The sequence below is a fragment of the Leptonychotes weddellii genome, chromosome X (genome assembly GCF_054177405.1).
Source record: "Leptonychotes weddellii isolate Sample4059 chromosome X, ASM5417740v2, whole genome shotgun sequence".
Taxonomy (NCBI): Eukaryota; Metazoa; Chordata; class Mammalia; order Carnivora; family Phocidae; genus Leptonychotes; species Leptonychotes weddellii.
The window spans coordinates 42670826-42692223 of NC_138385.1; the positions used below are offsets into that span (position 1 = coordinate 42670826).

At 34.9% G+C, this 21398-nt stretch overlaps 1 protein-coding gene, 1 long non-coding RNA gene and 1 pseudogene across 3 annotated transcripts in view; 1 reads left to right on the forward strand and 2 right to left on the reverse strand.

Annotated features, from left to right (window-relative positions):
- LOC102727555 (protein diaphanous homolog 2) overlaps positions 1 to 21398 on the reverse strand; it is a 687910-nt gene that overhangs the window by 337134 nt on the left and 329378 nt on the right. The gene's annotated exons all lie outside the window — the stretch shown is intronic.
- LOC145717959 (uncharacterized) lies at positions 14105 to 14999 on the reverse strand. Its single transcript, XR_014141487.1, has 2 exons — positions 14749 to 14999; positions 14105 to 14535 (listed from the first exon to the last, which is right to left on the reverse strand). It is a non-coding gene; the product is annotated as an uncharacterized LOC145717959 (long non-coding RNA).
- LOC115940955 (U4 spliceosomal RNA) lies at positions 15005 to 15159 on the forward strand (annotated as a pseudogene).

Below are 21398 nucleotides of genomic sequence, written 5' to 3' on the forward strand. Positions count from 1 at the left end.
ACATTTTTTTAAAGATGCAAACCACTATTTCCTGCATCTAAGCATCTGATAATACAAAGCAGAATTCTAAAACATGACATATAATAGTATTTAGATGGCTTTGGTAACTAACAGCAATTTGATAGGAAATGAAAGAACTGGCATAGCTGTTAGTCTCCATGATATTAACACCATTATACCACACATTGTGCATATTTTTATATTTCAAAGAAAATGCATTTCTTAATCTTGAGAGCAAGTGAAAGCAGAAGCATTCCTAAGGGGAATATGATGAGTAGCATAGAAAGTGGGGAGGAACATAAGAAGGAAACAATCTTTCCTCCTTTGGTTTGGAAAAAATCAAAACATGATCTATGTTTTTGACTAACGTTAGAGCCTGAAATATGCCTATTATTTTATTATTTTAACACATTTTCATCTCATATCTTAGTAACTAGTCTCAGACTGCCTTGTTAAAATTCATATGCTCCAACAAGGAAAACATGTACAATTCCTTTCTCTATATTAAACGCAATTTCTATAGAGAAGAAAACATTGATCTATGCCCAAAATTTCATGTGAATTCCAAATTTTTAAAAATCTTAAACATCATCAACCCAAACCACATTTGCTAACACATTTCAACCATTCCTTTACAGCATACACACAAAATTAACCATAATAATGGTTGTATAATAGTGAAAATACCCAAACCTTGCTTTCAATCATTTAACCAATGACTTCTTACTTATAAATTGAAAAGTTAATGTAAGAAATCATAGCTACTCCTTAAATGCAGTAAACAAAAATGCTTTTTTATGTAGGTTATTTAATTTAATTTTAGCAATACCCTCAAAGAAGCAAATGTGACAATTACAGTCATTTTACAGGAGGAAACTAATGTTCGGAGAAGTTATAAACATGTCTAATATCATACAACTAGTCACTTGCAGAGCAAGGACTGAAAGTTAGGTCCTATGATTCTAAATCTTGTAGATTCCCTTATCCACTTACCCACCCACCAAATATTGCTTTCACCTTTAATAACCGAAATTTGACCCCAAAAAAGGATTCATATTATTCAATACCACGCAATTTATCTTTATTTATTCTTTTAATGAAAAAGGAAAAAAAATAGGATCTTGATACTTAGGCTATATAAACACGACAAAACCAAAATCAGGCCTCCCTAGCCATGCAGCTAATGATTTAAGCAAAACCCAAAATGAAGGTTCTAATACACCTTTTCTTGAATAACCTACAAAATAGAGAACTGAGATCATTATTTTCGCATGCCCTGAAACGGACTGATAACTATCATATTTGTCACACTGCCCACTCATCTTTTACAATTTGATATACTCTTAACTAGGCTTCACAATGTTAACTCAAATGGCAATTTTGATCTCAATAGGGATATTTTTTACTCAGTAGAAGAGAAAATAAGGAAGGGTATACCATATTATTTCAAGTCACATTAATAATGCTTACAGATTTTAGAACTAAAATTTATCGTTCCATGGAAAGGTAGAATCCCATGACACTATTAAAATACATACTGAAATGGCTGCAGATTTTCTTTTCTTGCCTTGTCATCAAACATGGAGGTTGACTGAAAATCCTTTAGGCCAACTCTTCTACGTATTTATGGATCTCTGGTTTGTTAGATTGTTTTTTTTTCCAGTGAAATTTATTTTTTATATTATAGACTGTTGCTATCCTTATATACAAGGGGAAGTTTTCAAAAGTTCAGATTTGATTAGATCCAAACTAACACAGTTTACAAAGTGAAAAGCTTCACACTCAACACTTCAGGTAACAGTGCACAATATGCTAGATGACACTACTTATTTACAAAGTGTTAGACTGCAAAGCAGCTCTCTAATTATGCTACATGCAAAGAGAGGAAAAACAGAAAAGCAGATTTCTGTAAAGTCTGGTATTGAGTCAGGGGAATGGTACACAAGGGTGGAATTCATATGTTGTGAGTGTGCAGTATGGTAGTGGCTGAGTAGTGGAATGCAGGAGTCAGGGAAGAAAAATCAGTTGTTAGACAGCAATTCCAACCCTAAGGAAGCATCTAAAAATTGTACTTTAGTGGCCAGTATGATCCAGGGCTGTCCAACATCTTAATTCCTTGGTCACGAAGTGTTTTCAATTTGGTTTACCAAAGGATTCATCTCCTTTCTCCACCTCTTACCCATACCAGCCTAGGACCATGCCCTGATTCTACAATGGAAAATAAAGAGGAAATACAATGGTTACAAGGCTGTTTAGTTCTGCAGTACACATATGTTTCCTAAGGTGAGAAAAATGACCACTGAGGCAATCCCTTTTACTGAAAATAGAGTATTACCCATACTCTCAACTCATCTTGTGTAATGCAAAAAATGAAAACATTACTTTTTACATGGAGCTAAGGGGAAGTCAGTGTCTTGTTTAATTAAGTAGACAGGTATGTTCTGTTTCTATAAACTAGAAATAAAACAAAATGGGATTAAAATAACATAAAATAATATCCAATAATGTATGAGATTGTAGATTCTTTATGTTGATCTACTTTTTGTGTGATTTTAATCTCTCTACACCATGGGTCTGTTTTAGCAAAACAATATTTCAGTTTGTCAAAGATAAAGTGCACTGTGCATTGATTTCACTGTCTTGTCCATTTGCTTTACCAACAGCACAGAACAAAATTTTAATATTAGAGTGCTTCATAACAAGTCCAGCTCAAAGTAGCTCCTGGCCTCATCAGAGTTTAATGAGACATTCAATCTAGGAAATAAATTAAATGACATTTTGGGATCATGCTTAACAAAGCAGGTATCTACAGAAGCTCTAGATTGCAATAGTGTTCTTATAATCTGTGAAGAATAGGGCAGGAGAATGTCATCAATCATTTGGGACGAAATGGCACTCTGTGGAATAGTAACTGTTAAACCTCAGTAACTCCTGGTCTCAATCATGGCCCTGAACTGGTTTCTTGTTATGTCAGTACCATAAAATAGTTTGCACATATCCATGTTAATTCCATAAATCAGTATCTCATCAATGTCATAACCACGTAACAACAGTGTTTGTGAAACTCCAGACTAAACAAAGCCAGGACAAATACAATGTTAGAAAAGTAAAGTAGAAAATAAATAGAAAATGGTGAAATTTTCCTATACCAAAAAGGAAAGTGTGCCATGTCTAAAAACATACAAAGAGCTATACTAGTTAAGAAGAGACTTCTGTTCAATTCATAATGAAAGGAGGATAATAAATGGCCCTACAGATAGGATGTAGTTAGCCTATAATAACAGTTCTGAAAGACCTATAAATTCACTTGGCATCTATGATTCCAAATCATTTCATTATAAAGTTAAATAAGTTTAAATTACATTACTATTGGCAAATACAAATGTTCTAAACCAAAGTTATAATTCTTGATAAGGTCTGTGAAAATTATAATCAGATATCTATAATTAAACAGAAAATGGTGAAACATTTACAGTGAATACATGTTATATAAAGAATTCATATGAAATAAAGAGCAAAACACTTGACCTTAATCAATAAATGGACAAAGCAGAAAAGAAGTGGTAAAGTTAATTTAAAACATGGGAAAATATTATATTTCATTCATAGTCTTAGGAAATGTATAAGAAAAGAAATTACCACTGTATAATTATTGGCACAATTTTAAAAGTCTCATTTTTATTTTTACATTTTATTGCATTTGTGTGCTCATTCTTTTCATGACCAGCTGTTTCAACCCTTCTTTGGAAGTAGGAGTAACATAAAGTAGATAAAAACTGTTTTTGAGGTTGTGGTGAAACGGATATATGATTATGTACATTTATACAATCTAACTGGCAGGCAATTTTTCTAGAAAATTAAAGAGTAGAAAAATGTTTTCAAGTCTTGGCACATCTCACAGAAATAAAGCAAGGAAAGGTATATATAGTTAAAGAGAGAAGTTATAAAATTATTTTTAATAGTGAAAGGTTAGAGGTCTTTGTCTTCTATAATACAATACAGCTTTGATAAAGTTTGGCACATCACTTTGAATCAAGATTACACAATAAATAAAAATAATTATGAAGAAAATGTAGCAAAACAGGAAGAATATCATGTTTTAAAAATACTGAGTGTAATAAATTCACATAAAGACCATATGATTCTATAAACATTGCCTATAGACAAAGACTAGGGCAGAAACAAAAAAACCCTAAAAAATAGAGACAAAGGCACTGATCAAGTCTTAGATTCTTTTTTTTTTTTTTAAAGATTTTTTATTTATTTATTTGAGACAGAGAGAATGAGAGACAGAGAGCATGAGCGGGAAGAGGGTCAGAGGGAGAAGCAGACTCCCTGCCGAGCAGGGAGCCCGATGCGGGACTCGATCCCGGGACTCCAGGATCATGACCTGAGCCGAAGGCAGTCGCTTAACCAACTGAGCCACCCAGGCGCCCAAGTCTTAGATTCTTGATAGAGAGGATAGTGAAAATCCTTTTGTTTCTTTAATGTTAAAAAAAACTTAAATACAATAAAAACTTAAATAATGCAAAGGCTTACATAATAGACCACTTACTTCTGGGCCAACAGAATGAACATCCTACTCAAAAGATATTTTTTGTAAGAATATTTGTTAGACTATTTTATTATCTTTAAACACTCATAAATTCTACACATTCCTCCCTAAATATATATAGCCACAGAAAACAGACTATGTTTTACATTAAATTTACAAAAAATTTTGTCAAACATTCCCTTTTGGCAAAAGTAGTTAACAGAGAAAAGCAACCCTTATCTAATAGTAGCTAATGCATTAATTAGATCCAAACTAGTCTGAAAACAGACTGACACCAATTAAGCAAAATAAATTCTATTTTGAAATGAAATTTATTTTTACAACCTAAAGCACAGAACTGGTTGAATCCTTGAGAGTTAATCTGCCTTCAAGAAAATGAATATATAATCAACAAAGATAAATGGGTTTCTATTCTCTTCTTGAGTTCAAGTAAGTTTTATAAAAACAGGAACCATGTCTTATTTACTATTATATTCTCATCACCTATTTTAGTGTTGGCCACACAATAAATCCTGAATTATGGATAGAGGGATATAAAGAATATTTCTAGGGAAACACATCAGAATTTTTTCATTTCTATGATGACTCACCCTGGTGGCAAAGTTCTTTTTACAAATTAAAAAAAGAATTTCAGTAGGAAAATCATCACTGCACATAGTTTTGTCTACTAAATACATGGATAATGGACGGTAAGCAAAACTTACTGAAAGTATTATCCTTGTGTACCTCCTTGAAGCTTAGTAATCAAGTACTAGGCAGAAGATAAGACAAATCTTACTATTTCAACTTGATGCATGAAAAAAACAATAGGGGTCACATTCTGGTTCTTTCACTTCCTAGCTTTGTAACTTTGGGCATGTTAACTTCTCAGTTTTATCACTTAATAAAATGGAATGGTAATGGTTCTTACCTTCATAAGGTTGTTGTAAAGATTAAATAAATTCATGTAAAATACTTAGAACATATAAATGTGAGCTATAACCATCAGCACTGTTGCCACTCCTGGTTTTTTTTTTTTTTTTTTAAGATTCTACTTATTTATTTGACAGAGAAAGAGAGTGAGAGAGCGACCACACGCATGTTGAGTGGGAGAGGGAGAAGCAGGCTCCCCGTTGTGCAGGGAGCCCAACGTGGGGCTTGATCCCAGGACCTTGGGATCATGACCTGAGCCAAAGGCAGACACTTAACCGACTGAGCCACCTAGGTGCCCCGCCACTCTTGTTATTATTGTTGTTACAAACTTTCCATAGATAATCTTAAAAGATGCCCATCAGTGCTTGCTGAAAGAGTAGCTTTCAACCTAATTTGGTTTTATATTATGTTTATAATGTTAAAGTATTTCAAGTGAACTCTGAAGATGGTTATATGGTATCTATACTATATGATTGATAACATTTTTTACTATATTGATTTTTTCATAAGATTTTTTATATGCAAATATCCATTTCAGCTATTATTTTGGTCAAAACACCAATAAAGCATCTGCTAGCAAGATGAAGGATTGGTTAGAAGCAGTGCCAAAATTCAGTAAATTGACAGTAGGTTTGATGTATTGTCCAAGAGATTGGCAGTGGCAAATACCAAGAGGCAATGAGGAGATAACTGGATGTCACTACAAGATACTGAGATCTGAATGAAGGAGATGCCAAAATCCAGAGCATGTTTAGAAAACAGTCCAGGTTAATTGCTGAGACCTAGAAATATGGTCATAGGGCATTAAAAGAACTCTGCTAAATAGTATCATTCCTGCCAAGGATGCTTTTAATGTGTGTACCTGACTCATAGCATCTTAAAAGCACCCCCTGACCCTTGATAGGCATGACTATCTTGATTTTTTGGTCAAACATACTACTTTAAAGTCACTAATTAAAAAACAATGTTTTAGCATAATCTTAGAAGAGTTAAAATTGGTCAAATGAAAAACGAATACATTCATTGCTCAGCATTACATGAGATATGACTAAGATATACAGATACTATAAATTGACCATTTGGATATGTGCATTATACATGCCTCTATACATTTTTTATGCGTGTTCCAAGTTTTTTAATGTGCCCAGTTGAAAAAAAAATTATGACACAGTATTCAATTCCCTTATTAAACTTCACAATGAATATGAAACAGTGTTTTAGGACTCCATGACAAGTATATTCACAATCATTCAAATATTTAAATAGTTGGTCTTTTTATACTGTGTCATGTGGCAGAGTTGAAGAGTACTGATAAAAAAGGTATATACTTTTATTATCCTGGTCTAGCTCTTTTAAAAGTAGGTAACCTTTAAAAAGTACTTAAGTCAAGAAAGGAAATATAAGAGACCATATATGCAGATTTCTTCATGGCTAAAAAAGTTTCAAATAATTCTATAGAAATCAGAGTAAAAGCCAAAGCATTTAGTTGCTATTAATATCAACATGGTTTAAGGAAGTCTCCTTTCCCCAACCCCCACCCAGATGTGGTTCAAATTAGACCTTAAAACAACAACAGTTGGTACCCAAAGGCCTCAGTTTCAATGCTAAGACTAATATTTCCCAAGAACTAGAACATTCTGGGAGATAAAAAAAAAAAAAAGAAGGAAATATAGAGATTGCTTCAATAAAGGGAAAAGGAGCATGATGTGAAAGAATAAATGTCCCTAGAGCAAACTTTCCATAAATATTTGCTTGGCAGACTGGAATGCAGAATTACATTGTCACTGGTAAATATTAGTGTACATTATAAATACACATCTTTATATACAGACACATATGTGTATGCATATATAAATACATTCCACCAGTATATATGGAATGAGAGCAATTTTAATTATATATCATGATAAAGCAAGTTATTTTTACAAGCCTTATATTATCGGTATTTATGCTAAGTGACTATATATATATATTATCAGAAAACAACCCTGTGGGGTGATTGTTTAGATGAAGGGTGGCTGATTATTGGAAGAGGAGACTGCAAAAATAGGAAAAGGGAAAAATTCAGTGAGCACTGTCTTCCTACTAAAACATGCTGATGGCTAGTCTCTTCTTCCCACCTGCTACCCACTCTGACTCTACCTTCCTAAGACATCTTATTTTCTGCTTGTTAATTCTTCTTTCTACATTTCTTTCCCCTCATTTTTAATAAAATTTGACCACAGCTCACATGCCAACCTAATATATTTGAAATACAAAGGATATCTCCCGCTTTCCTTTCTTAGCAGAGTACAATGCTGTCAAAGTGTGAGGGGATTTGAGAGCTGTCAGGAAAGGACATATCAAGTGTATGTGCTGGGAAATCACTGTAACCTTACGATAAAGGAGAGCAACGTTGCTTAAACTATATAGGTAAAGTTTAATAGATTTGTTTAAACCCATTAAGTACTTACTTGTCTATACTTAGCACTGCACTAACAGATAAAAATGTGGTAGAGCTGGTACAGACTGCCTGAAGTACTCATAATTTTCATGAAATAAAAGCAGAGAAGAAACAATACACTTATGGCATTCTTGATGATTCATAAACTTGTAAATGACATTTTATGTAAGGATAAACATTTATTGATTATAAATGTATGTACATTAAATACAAATTCAAATGCATTTATGCTTGTATATATGTATAATATACATATTCAAATTAAATAAGTTTTAGTTTCATACTCTCTGTAGCTTTTTTATAGGAAAGACTACTGTGACCATTTACAATATTGGACAATGCTAGCTTAAAAGATATATTAAAATATTATATTCCTTATAATATTATATTCTTTATAATATACACATATATATTTTTTTCTTTTCTCCCCTCCTCCAGTGATTTGACTAGCATGTTTTAGATAAAACATAGTATTCTTAGGTTTCTTATATATCTCTCTAGACTCATCCAGTGAGACTTTTTTGTTAAACAAGAGATGAGCTTCTCAACATTCATGACACATGAACCAGAATCATTCATTCCCACTGTCTTTTGAAAGAAACAAATGATATTCAGCTGATTATCATGAATCTGACAGTCTCTTTGCCTGAGTCCTATAAAGCTCTATGAATGATGCAAACATAACTGGCTTGCTTCAGAATACTGAGCAGTCATTTCTTTCCTATTTACTTTTATTCAACTAGAAATACACAAGGCTTAGGAAACATACACAATCAAAATAATAATTAAAATAAATGGTTTTGAAAGAACAACCTAGTTGAATAGCATTAACAAGTATCTTAGTCCCTGACAGTCAACTTGGTTGTGGTCAAGATCATAAAATTATCTGAATGCTTCAAACTTAACCTAGAGAAAAGGCAGAAGACTAGTGACCATTCAATGGAAGGTAAGAATTCTCTAACCTGTATAAATATAAATATCACCCTCCCCTGATCCTGGTAAACAAAAGAATGGAAACAAATGTCATCAACAGTAAGTTAGGCACCTTAAATATATTTTAAATATAGATATAGCTCATTTTCTACTACAGAATTCTTTTTAAAAATAGGCTTTTTATACATTGAATCAATTATTAGATACCTGTAAAATGTTTATAAGAATAACTTACACTATAACCTTTAATAGATGAATAACCATCCAAACGTTTCTCCTTTTTATGTACCTAGATCACTCTAATTCAAACTATCCTTAAAATGAGGAATATACACAAATTGAAGCCCATATAATAGGTGGGTGTTAGGAAGTTTGAGAAAATACCTAAAAATCAAATAATGTGTAATTGGAGAAGGAAAATTAAATGCAAGGTAAATGGAAGAGGTCATTTCTTGTGTTGCTGCTGCCTAACTGTTTTACTCACCATGCCCACATGCTACCTGTCTTTTCATGTGCCAGAATAAAAATGCTTACTACCTAATTCATAAGTGTGCAGTGAGAACAAATTATATTCCCCATGTGATGTGTTCTGAGATACACGTCTGTACACATACAGACATAAATCATAAATTACAGAGTATACTTTATAACCATCATGTGCAATGAATACCCTAAAAATTTCTTTAATCCTGATATAAGCCATCGATTTACCTCATAACCAAATAATGAAAATAATGGAGTTAATTCATTATAATTAGTGGAATAATTATTAAAAATCTTCGTTCATTGGCATTTTCTGAGTGAAATCACATGTACACCAGATGTAAAAATATAGTCTCAACATAGAAATCTCATTGAAATAACTATACAATCCATTTCCTGTATTTTAATCTTAAAAGTTGTTGGTAAAGGAAATAGTGAACATTTTTCCTCTTACTGTAACAAACGTCCAGTACTAGCTCAAATTGAAGCATTTCATGTTATTTCTTTCTTGGTATCTCTACCACTTCTTTATTAACATTTGATGACAAATCCCTTGCTGTTAGTCTTGTGAATTTCACACCACTAGAACCATATTTTCTTTCAACAAATTTCTGTTAGCATCTGATGATATCCTAATGCCACAATCTTCTGTTATATCCTGCTTAGCTTCAAAAAAGATAAGAAGGCAGTAACATGGAACTGAATGAAGTAAGGTAAAATATAATGCTGAAAATCCCCTTTTTATTGTTCTTTCTCCATGCATTGCAATATAACTAAACTATACACACACACCCCACACGTGTGTGTGCACATTTTTCTATGTGTAAGATTATAAGCTACCAAGCTTTGCTATCCTATGCAAATGTTACCATGCGTTTCAGTTGACTGTTTCTTAATACACGAGTGTTATATTCTTTCATATGTTGTATTCCATAGTTTTTAACTACATGTAATCACATCTCGCCAGGATTGCTTTATTTTAATTTGAAAAACAATGACATCATAGCAAATAATTGTGCTTTATTTACACATTTATTCATTTATTATTTTTATTTGCCTATTAAGTTGGCTATCAAGCTACTGATATAAGCTCTTCTGCTTATTTTTTTTTAAGTTTTTATTTATTTATTTGGGACAGAGAGAGTGAATGAGAGAGAGAAAACACAAGTTGGGGGAGATAAAGAGGGAGAGGGAGAAGGACTTCCCGATAAGCAGGGAGCCCGATGCAGGGCTCCATCCCAGGACCCTGGGATCATGTCATGACCTGAGCCGAAGGTAGACCCTCAACCGACTGAGCCACCCAAGCACCCCAGCTCTTCTGCTTATAAACAGATAATCACATTTATCACTGTCCCATGGATGCCTAGCCTTGGTAAAGGAATAGTGATTTCTTTTTTTAACAATTGTTAAAACAAACTTTTTTTTAACAATTGTTAAAACAAATTTTTTTTAACAATAGATTGTATTAGCTTCCCTTCTAGTTCATTAATATGCAGAACACAATATTTCAACACCATGAATTTGCAAAATGGTAGGCTGGTGTGTGTGATCTTAGGGTTTGAACTATTTTCTATTTATCAGCAATCTATCTGCTTTTAATCATTTTCCATTTTACCAATGAGACTAGTCAATGGCAATTTCCAAAACACACCTCAAGGGACTATGCTGCACTTAAGTTATGCTTTAATAGTAAAAGAGACATTTATTCTGACACCCATAATTTCTGAAATGTTATACAATATGTCTGGGTGTTACATATGTTTTAACTATTTCCCACAGTACATTTGGCTTTTAATTGTTTTATACCTTTTTGTAAATTACCTAATTTACTAATTGATATATAACCAGTATTACCTGTAGTTTTTCCCTAAGCTTTCATGTGTAGCCAAGCCACATCCTAAGATCAGACAACAGTCATCTACAGTTTTGTTCTCTTTTATTTTTATTAACTTTTGCTTTTCTAATTTAGATGGATTAATTTATTTTAGCATATGGTGTGAGGCTGGAACCTAATCACCCCCATTTGAATATTTTAACCAATTATCACAGAACTATCAATATTTAGTAATCCATTCGTGAGGAAGGTAGTTTGAGTTTGGGAAATGATTTTGATGGATCTAAATTAAGAATGAACTTTTAAAATCTGAATATGGACTCTTTCTCTTGCTAAAATAATTAATATGCTCCTATACAGTGTTAAGCTATAAAATGGCTCATTTAATTGAATTTATGATTTTACACTTAATTCAGCTTACACTCTATAACAATACTATATATTCTCTTCCCTCCCCTCTCATCATGGTGTTTGAAATTAAGTTATTCCAGAAGGTGGAACCACTAAAACGAATGTGACAATATGAAAACATTTCTAGGATGTTAAGATGGAATGGGATGTCTGACTAAGAATGGTCTCCCTGTGACGGAGAGAAGGGGGAAGACATATTTAAGAATAATATGCAGGGGCGCCTGGGTGACTCGGTTGGGCGACTGCCTTCAGCTTGGGTCATGATCCTGGAGTCCCGGGACTGAGTCCCACATGGGGCTCCCGGCTCAGCGGGGAGCCTGCTTCTCCCTCTGACCCTCTCCCCTGTCATGCTCTCTCTCTCTCAAATAAATAAAATCTTAAAAAAAAAAAAGAATAATATGCAAAGAGAAGCACTAGCATGGAGCTGATATACAGAACAAATGCAAAACTTAAGAGAGTCATATGACCTGAGGTTCTAGACCTGACTCTGCCACTAACTAATTGTGTAGTTTGGGGAATATTATTTAGATATCTGAGCTTCAGTTATGCCATCCATAAAATGGGAATAAAAGCACCTATGTCCTCACAGCATTACTGAGAAAAACAAAGTCTGACAACGTATGTAAAAGATGCAATGAAAACCAGGAAAAAAAAACCCAGACATCGGGCGCCTGGGTGGCTCAGTCGTTAAGCGTCTGCCTTCGGCTCAGGTCATGATCCCGGGGTCCTGGGATCGAGTCCCACATCGGGCTCCCTGCTCAGCGGGAGGCCTGCTTCTCCCTCTCCCACTCCCCCTGCTTGTGTTCCTTCTCTCACTGTGTCTCTCTCTGTCAAATAAATAAATAAAATCTTTAAAAAAAAAAAAAAACCCAGACATGTGTTTATTATAATAAGTATTATTATATGAAGTATTACACCAATATAAATTGTTAGGATCATTACAAACTTATTTATAGACCACGAGTTAGAACTCATCATGTGTGGGATTTAAATTTTTCACCTGGCTTGATATCCTAATTCCAGCGAGAAAACAGAGAAACATTGACTAGGCATTTTCTTGGGTCAGATAATAATTTGTGAGGATGTGAAAACCCTGCTTGATAAACAGAAAAATAAAATAAATGAAGTAAGTGCATCATACCAGTACCCATTCCATTAGACTTATCAGTATACACTTCACCTGAAAATGAAATCTCTAGCACCAGGAGGCAGCCAAGTAGAATGCAATCCATGTCTTTCTTAAATACCAATGGGGAGACAACTTAGTCCTAATACAAGTACAATGAAAGGCCTTAAATTTTTGACAACACAAATGGCCTTTAATTCACTTTAATAAAGTAAGAAACAAGTTATTAATTTAAAAGTGCTTGACAAACAACCCCATAATGAAGGTAACCAAGTGTAGCACTGGCATATCAAAATATGGAAAGTATGAATCTGCTAATAAAGAAAAAAGAAAAAAAGTGACAAAGTAAAGGTTAACTGAAAGATATAAATGTGTTATAGATGTGTTATAATTTAGGAAATTCATTACTTTATTCAGAGCTCTGGTCTAGAATTATAGATGATTGGGTTCTAGTTTTAATTTCATGGTTTTCTGGTAGTGAATCTTAGATATGTCTCTACTTCTCTAGGCCTTACTTTTCTCAACTGTGAAATAAGGAGATTAAGTTAGATCAGCCATTTCCAGGTGTTAGGATTCTAAAAGGATGCCAAAATAATAATAATAATAATAATAATAATAATAATAATAATAATAATGATAATATAAAAATAGGGGGTAACTTTTTATACTGCCAAATTGGGCCATTATTTTAAAAGGAAAATTATGATTTATCACCATCGCTCTCATGAAAGTAGGATATTTTACTACGAAAAATGATGGAAGGGAAATAATCTCAGAATAAAGGAGCATTTCTTTATAGTAAATACATTTAGCTTAACTTTCTGAGTGTGTGTGTGTGTGTGTGTGTGTGTGTGTGTGGTGTGTGTGTGTGTGTATGTGCTTCCAAATTATCATTTAACTACAGACTGGTGAAAAGGCTACAGACTGACGCTGGTCCATGAGTCAGTGTTTTAGAAACAAAGGAGCCTAAGGGTGCCACTTCTAGTACTTAAATTCTATGGTACAACTTTCTTCTTGCACACTTTCTAGTTTACAATACTGGCATATGTATATATGTATAAAAAACATGTGTTGTTGGGTGTTAGGCATGGGAATGGAAAGGACCTCCACTTAAAAATTAATTATTATATTATTATTATTTTCCATTGTGCCAAAGTAGAATCTGGATATATTATTATTATTATTATTTTTAAAGATTTTATTTATTTGACAGAGAGAGACATAGTGAGAGCAGGAACACAAGCAGGGGGAGTGGGAGGGGGAGAAGCAGGCTCCCCGCAGAGCAGGGAGTCCAATGTGGGACTCGATCCCAGGACCCTGGGATCATGACCCGAGCCGAAGGCAGACGCTTAACGACTGAGCCACCCAGGCGCCCCATTATTATTTTTTTGTGTGGCCATTTTTATATTTTATATTTTCATTCCTTCCTTTTAAGATGTTTAGAGTAGTCTCATATTCACTTTTTTAGCACTGATTTGGAGTGGAACAAAACTCATACTAGTATCCAGTAGTTTTCCTTTCCTCTTTTTAAACACCTAAGATTTAATTATAAATTGACAATATTACAAAAATGGAGAGTTGAGAAGCCACAAGTATAAAAAGTGTCCTGTTTGTGTTACATTTCAGATCATATAAACATAGAATAGTAATGAACAAATAGGTTCCTAAAGGGCTATTCTCCATACTTAGTAAGGTAAATGAAGTACTGTGCTATTACAAATAGGAAGAGGTACACTTTAAGCAGAACATAAATCCTTTATTTAAATTTTTATTTTATTGTGGTAAGAATACTTAACATGAGTTCTACTCTCTACACAAAATATTTAAGTATATAATACCTTATTTTTTTTTTTTCTTAAAGATTTCATTTATTTATTTGAGAGAGAGAGAATGAGAGACAGAGAGCATGAGAGGGAGGAGGGTCAGAGGGAGAAGCAGACTCCCTGCCGAGCAGGGAGCCCGATGCAGGACTCGATCCCGGGACTCCAGGATCATGACCCGAGCCGAAGGCAGTTGCTTAACCAACTGAGCCACCCAGGTGCCCCTAATACCTTATTTTTGACTACAGAAACAATGTTTTACAGCAAATCTCTAGAGCTTATTCATCTTGCTTAACTAAAACTTTATGCCCATTTATTAATAACTCCTCATTTCCCCCCAACCCAGCAATGACCATTCCACATTTGATTATATAAATTTGAATATTTTAGATACCTCAAATAACTGGAATCACGCAGTATTTATCTTTCTGTGACTGTTCAATCTAGCTGTCCCACTTTGGGGCATTTATCTAAAATTATTGAAATCAGTTTTGTGCAGTGGCAGTATCGTAGCCAATGAGGTTTATCCGAGGCGCGATTATTGCTAATTAAAATTATTGAAATCAAAGACTGGGGAAAGGGAAGATGGCGTGGAGAAGTAGGACTCAGAATCATCTCATCATATGAAACAATTAGATAATTACCAAATCATCCTAAATACCCCAGAAATTGACCTGAAGACTGAAAGAACAAACTCCACAGCTAAAGGGAGAAAAGAGATCACACTGGAAGAAGGTGGAAAGTACAGAGACATGGCTTAGGAGAGAAATGGATCCTGGCTGCTGTGGAGAGGAGGGAGCTGTGGTAGCAAAGAAGGGTGAGAGAGAGAGACAGGAGCACAAATGGGAACACACAAGAACTTTTCATTAAAACCATGGGTTGGAAATGAGAGGGGCAGAACTTCCTGAGTTCTTGTAAGCAGCAGGGCTTAAAGCCTAGATTTACAGGTCAGCCAGAATGGCTGGGATAGAGCCTGGAGGGCAAGGCAAGGAAAACCTAGGGCAGACAGGGTGGAAAGAGCAATCTGAAGAATACCTGGGGAGCAGAGTAGGAAGATTATTAGCTCTTCTCGAAATGCATCCCTGAGAGGCAGCATTCATGGAAATACCTCTCTGGGAAGAAACGAGCTGGCTGGAAAACGGAGCCACCTGCAGGAAGCAGCACAGTGTTCACACTAGCTGCCTAACATTAACACCAAGCCCCACACCCCGGAGCTCTAGTGAACTGCCCTTCTCAGTGAAGCCTGCCTCAGTCCTACTGGGGTGGGCCACTCCCCAAGAAGACCAGCATAAACACCTTCCCATACCATGTCTCCTGACAACAGAGTTCTATAGGGCCTCGGTTCTCATGGAAGTGGTGTCAGGTCACATTTCACAAGCAGAACAGAGCACACATAGTTAAAACTCACTATATTCAGGCCAGGGACCAAACAATGCCAATATCCAGCAAGCAGAGCCACTGCAAATGACTGGCCTAAAGGACAGAGCAGCTAAGACACAACAGCAGAGCACATGCAGCACATACCAGAGACACTCCCCGAAGTGCGAGACCCTGGGCACTACATAACCTCTTCTTCATAAACCTATTAATTTAAGGAGCAGGAGCTATAACTGGCTTTTCTAAAATAGAGAACTAGGCAGAGATTTAGACAAAATGCCAAGACAGAGGAATTCATCCCAAAAGAAAGAAAAACATAAGGCCATGGCCAGAGAGCTAAGGGAAACAGATAAAAATAACATGCCTGGTGGAGAATTTAAAACAGTGATCATAAGGATACTCACTGGGCTTGAGAAAAGAAAACATCATTGAGATCCTTACCACAGAGATAAAAGACTTAAAAAAAGAATCAGTGAGAGATGAAGAATACAATAAATGAGATTGGAAACGGGCCTGATACAATAAACAGCAGGCAGGAAGAAGCAGAGGAATGAATTAGCTATTGAGAAGACAAAATAATGGAAAATAATGAAGCTGAACAAAAGAGAGAATTATGCAACAAGAGGACAGACTTAGGGACCTCAGTGAATCCATCAAATGTAAAAACATTCTATTACAGGAGTCCCAGAAGAAGAGGAGAGAGAAAAAGGGGCAAAAAATTTATTTGAAAAGTAAGAGCTGAAAACTTGCCTAACCTGGGGAAGGAAATAAACATCCAGATCCAGGAGGCACAGAGAACTCACATCAAAATCAACAAAACCAGGCCAACACCAAGACATACTGTAGTGAAATTTGCAAAATATAGTGATAAAGAGAAACAAAAAATCTTGAAACCAGCAAGATAAGAGAAGTCCTTAACTTACAAGGGGAGAGCCATAGGGCTAGCTGGACATTTCTCAACAGAAACCTAGCAATATAGAAGGGAGTGACAGAATATATTCAAAGTGCTGAATGGGAAAAATCTTCAGCCAACAATACTCTACCAGCAAGGGTATCATTCAGATTAGGAAAGATAAAGAGTTTCCCAAATAAACAAAAACTAAAGGAGTTCATGACCACTAAACCAGGCCTACAATAAATATTAAACAGGACTTTTTGAGTGCAAAAGAGAGACCAAGAGTGACAAAGACAAGAAAGGATCAGAGAAATGTCCAGAAACAATGACAAAACAAATGATAAAATGATAATACATACATATCCACCAATAATTATTCTGAATATAAATGGATGAAATGTTCCAATCAAAAGAAATAGGGTGTCAGAAAGGATAAAAAAACAAGACCCATCTATATACTGCCTATAAGACACTCATTTCAACTTAAAGACACCTGCAGATTGAAAGTACTCTAGGGAATGGAGAAACATTTATGAAACAAAAGGATGTCAAAAGAATGCTGGAGTAGCAATACGTACATTGTACAAACTAGACCTCAAGAAAAGGCTATAACAAGTGAAAAAAAGGACACTATATGATAATAAAGGGGTCTATCCAACAAGAAGGTCTAACAATTGTAAATATTTATGCCCCCGACTTGGGAGTACCCAAATATATAAAACAATAACATACATAAAAGAACTCATTGATAATGATACAATAATAGTAGGGGACTTTAACACTCCACTTACATCAATGGGCAGATCATCTAAGCAGAAAATCAACAAGGAAACAATGGCTTTGAATGCCACACTGGACCAGATGGACTTCACAGATAGAAATTTCATCCTAGAGCAGCAGAATACACATGCTTTTCAACTGCACACGGGACATTCTCCACAACAGATCACATATTAGGTCACAAATCAGGCTTCATCAAATACAAAAAATTGAAATACCATGTTCCGTTTTTGACCACAACACTATGGAACCAGAAGTCAACCAGAAGAAAAAAACTGGAAAGACCACAAATATATGGAGGTTAAACAACATGCTACTAAACAATGAATGGGTCAACCAGGAAATCAAAGAAGAAATTAAAAAAAAAATACATGGATACAAATGAAAATGAAAACAATGAATGGGCCAAAACCTTTGGGATGCAGCAAAAGTGGTTCTAGGAGGGAAGTTCTTAGAGATACAGGTTTACCTTAAGACGCAAGAAAAATCTCAAATAAACAAAAAAACTTTACACTAAAAATACCTAGAAAAAGAACAACAAATGAAGCCTAAAGACAGTGGAAGGAAGGAAATAAAGATTAGAGCACAAATAAATGATATTAAAACAAACAAAAAAACAAACAACAAACAAACAAAAACAATACATCAGTGAAATCAGGAGCTGGTTCTTGAAAAAATTTATAAAACTGATAAACTTCTAGCTACACTTACCAAAAGAAAAGAGAGAGGACCCAAATAAATAAAATCACAAAGGAGAGAGGAGTAATAACAACACCACCACAGAAAAACAATTATAAGAGAATATTATGAAAAGCTACATGCCAACAAATTGGACAACCTGGAAAAAAAATGGATAAATTCTTAGAAACACAGACTACAAAAACTGAGGAAGAAATAGAAAACTTAAACAGACTGATATCCAGCAAAGAAACTGAACTGGTAATAAAACATCTACCAACAAACAAAAGTTCAGAGCCAGAAGTTTCACAGGAGAATTCTACCAAACATTTAAAGAAGACTTCACACTTATTCTTCTCAAACTATTTCAAAAAATAGAAAAGGAAGGAAAACTTCCAAACTCATTGTATGAGGCTAGCATTACCCTGCCACCAAAATGAGATAAAGACTCCCCTAAAAAAGAGAACACTAGGCCAATATCCATGATGAACATGGATACAAAAATTCTCAATAAAATACTAGCAAAAAATTCATTTAAAAAATCATTCACTACGATCAAATGGGATTTTTCCTGGTTTGCAAGGGTGGTTCAGTGTTTGGAAATCAATCAATATGATACACATTAATAAAAGGAAGGATAAGAATCATTTCAAAAGATGCAGAAAAAACATATGACAAAGTACAACATCCATTCATGATAAAAACCCTCAACAAAGTAGGTTTAGAGGGAACATACCTCAACATCATAAAGGTCATATATGAAAAATCTATAACTAGTATCATCCTCAATGGGGATACAGTGAGAGCTTTTCCTCTATGGTTAGGAAAAGCACAGGGATGTCCACTCTCACCACTGTTATTTAACATAGTACTGGAGGTCCTAGCCTCAGCAATCAGACAACAAAAAGAAACAAAAGGCATCCAAGTCAGCAAGGAAGAACTCATACTTTCACTATTTGCAAATGACATGATACTCTATATAGAAAAACTGAAAGAATCCACCAAAAAACTGCTCAAACTGATACACGAATTAAGTAATGTCATAGGAAACAAAATCATTGTACAGAAATCTGTTGCATTTCTAAATATCAATAATGAAACAGCAGAAAAAGAAATTAAAGAATCAATCCCATTTACAAGTACAATAAAACTAGTGAGATACTGAAGGATAAACCTAAAGCAAAGAAGTGAAAGATCTATACTCTGAAAGTTATACAACACTGATGAAAGAAACTGAAGACGACAAAAAGAGATGGAAAGACATTCCAAGCTCATGGACTGGAGTAACAAATATTGTTAAAGTGTGTATACTACCCAAAGCAATCTACACATTTAATGCAATCCCTATCTAAATACCAACAGCATTTTTCACAGAACTAGAACAAACAATCCTAAAATGTGTATAGAACCACAAAAGACCCTGAAGAGACAAAGCAACCTTGAAGAAGAAAGCAAGGCTGGAGGCATTACAGTTCTGGACTTCAAGTTACATTACAAAGTGGTAGTCTTCAAAACAGGATGGTACTGACACAAAAACAGACACACAGATCAATGGAACAGAACAGAAAACCCAGAAATGAACCCAAAATTATATGGTCAATTAATCTTTGACAAAGCAGGAAAGAACACCCAATGGGAAAAAGACAGTCTCTTCAACAAATGGTGCTGGGAAAACTGGACTTCAACATGCGAAAGAATGACTTGGACCACTTTCATACATCATAGACAAAAATAAATTGAAAATGGACTAAAGACCTAAATGTGAGACCTGATCCCATAAAAATCCTAGAGGGGAACAAAATCAGTAACCACTCTGACATAAGTTATTGCAACTTCTTTCTAGAAATGTCTCCTGAGGCAAGGGAAACAAAAGCAAAAATAAAATGGGACGACATCAAAATAAAAAGCTTTGACACAGCAAAGGAAACCTACAGAATGGGAGAACATCTTTGCCAATGACATTTCTGATAAAGGGTTAGTATCCAAAATATATAAAGAATTTATAATACTCAACACTGAAAAAAACAAATAATCCAATTAAAAATGGGCAGAAGGGTACCTGGGTGGCTCATTTGGTTAAGCGACTACCTTTGACTCAGGTCATGATCCTGGAGTCCCAGGATCGAGTCCAGCATCGGGCTCCCTGCTCAGCAGGGAGTCTGCTTCTCCCTCTGACCCTCCCCCCTCTCATGCTCTCTCTCTCTCATTCTCTCAAATAAATAAAATAAAATCTTTAAAAAAAATGGGCAGAAGACATTAATAGACATTTCTCCAAAGAAGACATACAGATGGTCAACAGGCACATGAAAATATGCTCAATATCACTGATCATCAGGGAAATACAAATCAAAACTGCAATGAGATATCACCTCACACCTGTCAGAATGGCTAAAAATCAACAACACAAGAAACAACAGGTGTTAGTGAGGATGTCAAGAAAGGGGAACCCTTTTGTAATTTTGGTGGGAATGCAAGCTACCGCATCCACTCTGGAATACAGTATGGAGGTTCCTCAAGAAGTTAAAAATAGAATTACCCTACGATCCTGCAATTGCACTACTAGGTATTTACCCAAGAATACAAAAGTACTAATTCAAAGAGATACCTGCATCCCAATGTTTATAGCAACATTATCTACAATAGTCAAATAATGGAAACAGCCCAAGTGTCCATCAATTGACGAATGGATAAAGAGGTGGTATATATACCATTGGAAAAAAAAGAAGTGATACACACACACACACGCACACACACATGCACACACACACACATGCACACTGGAATATTACTCAGGCATAAAAAGAATGGAATCTTGCCATTTGCTATGATATGGATGGAGGTAGAGAGTATTATACCAAGTGATATAATTCAGAGAAAGACAAGTACCATATGATTTCACTCATATGTGGAATTTAAAAAACAAAACAAAGGAGCAAAGCGGAAAAAAAAAGAGAGACAGAGGAAAACCAAGAACCAGACTCTTAACTATAGAGAACAAACTGATGGTTACCAGAGGGGAGGTGGGTGGGAGGATGGATTACATAGGTGATAGGGATAAGGAATGCACTTGTGATGAGCACTGGGTGATGTATGAAAGTGTTGAATCGCTATATTTACACCTGAAACTAATATTACACTATATGTTAACTAA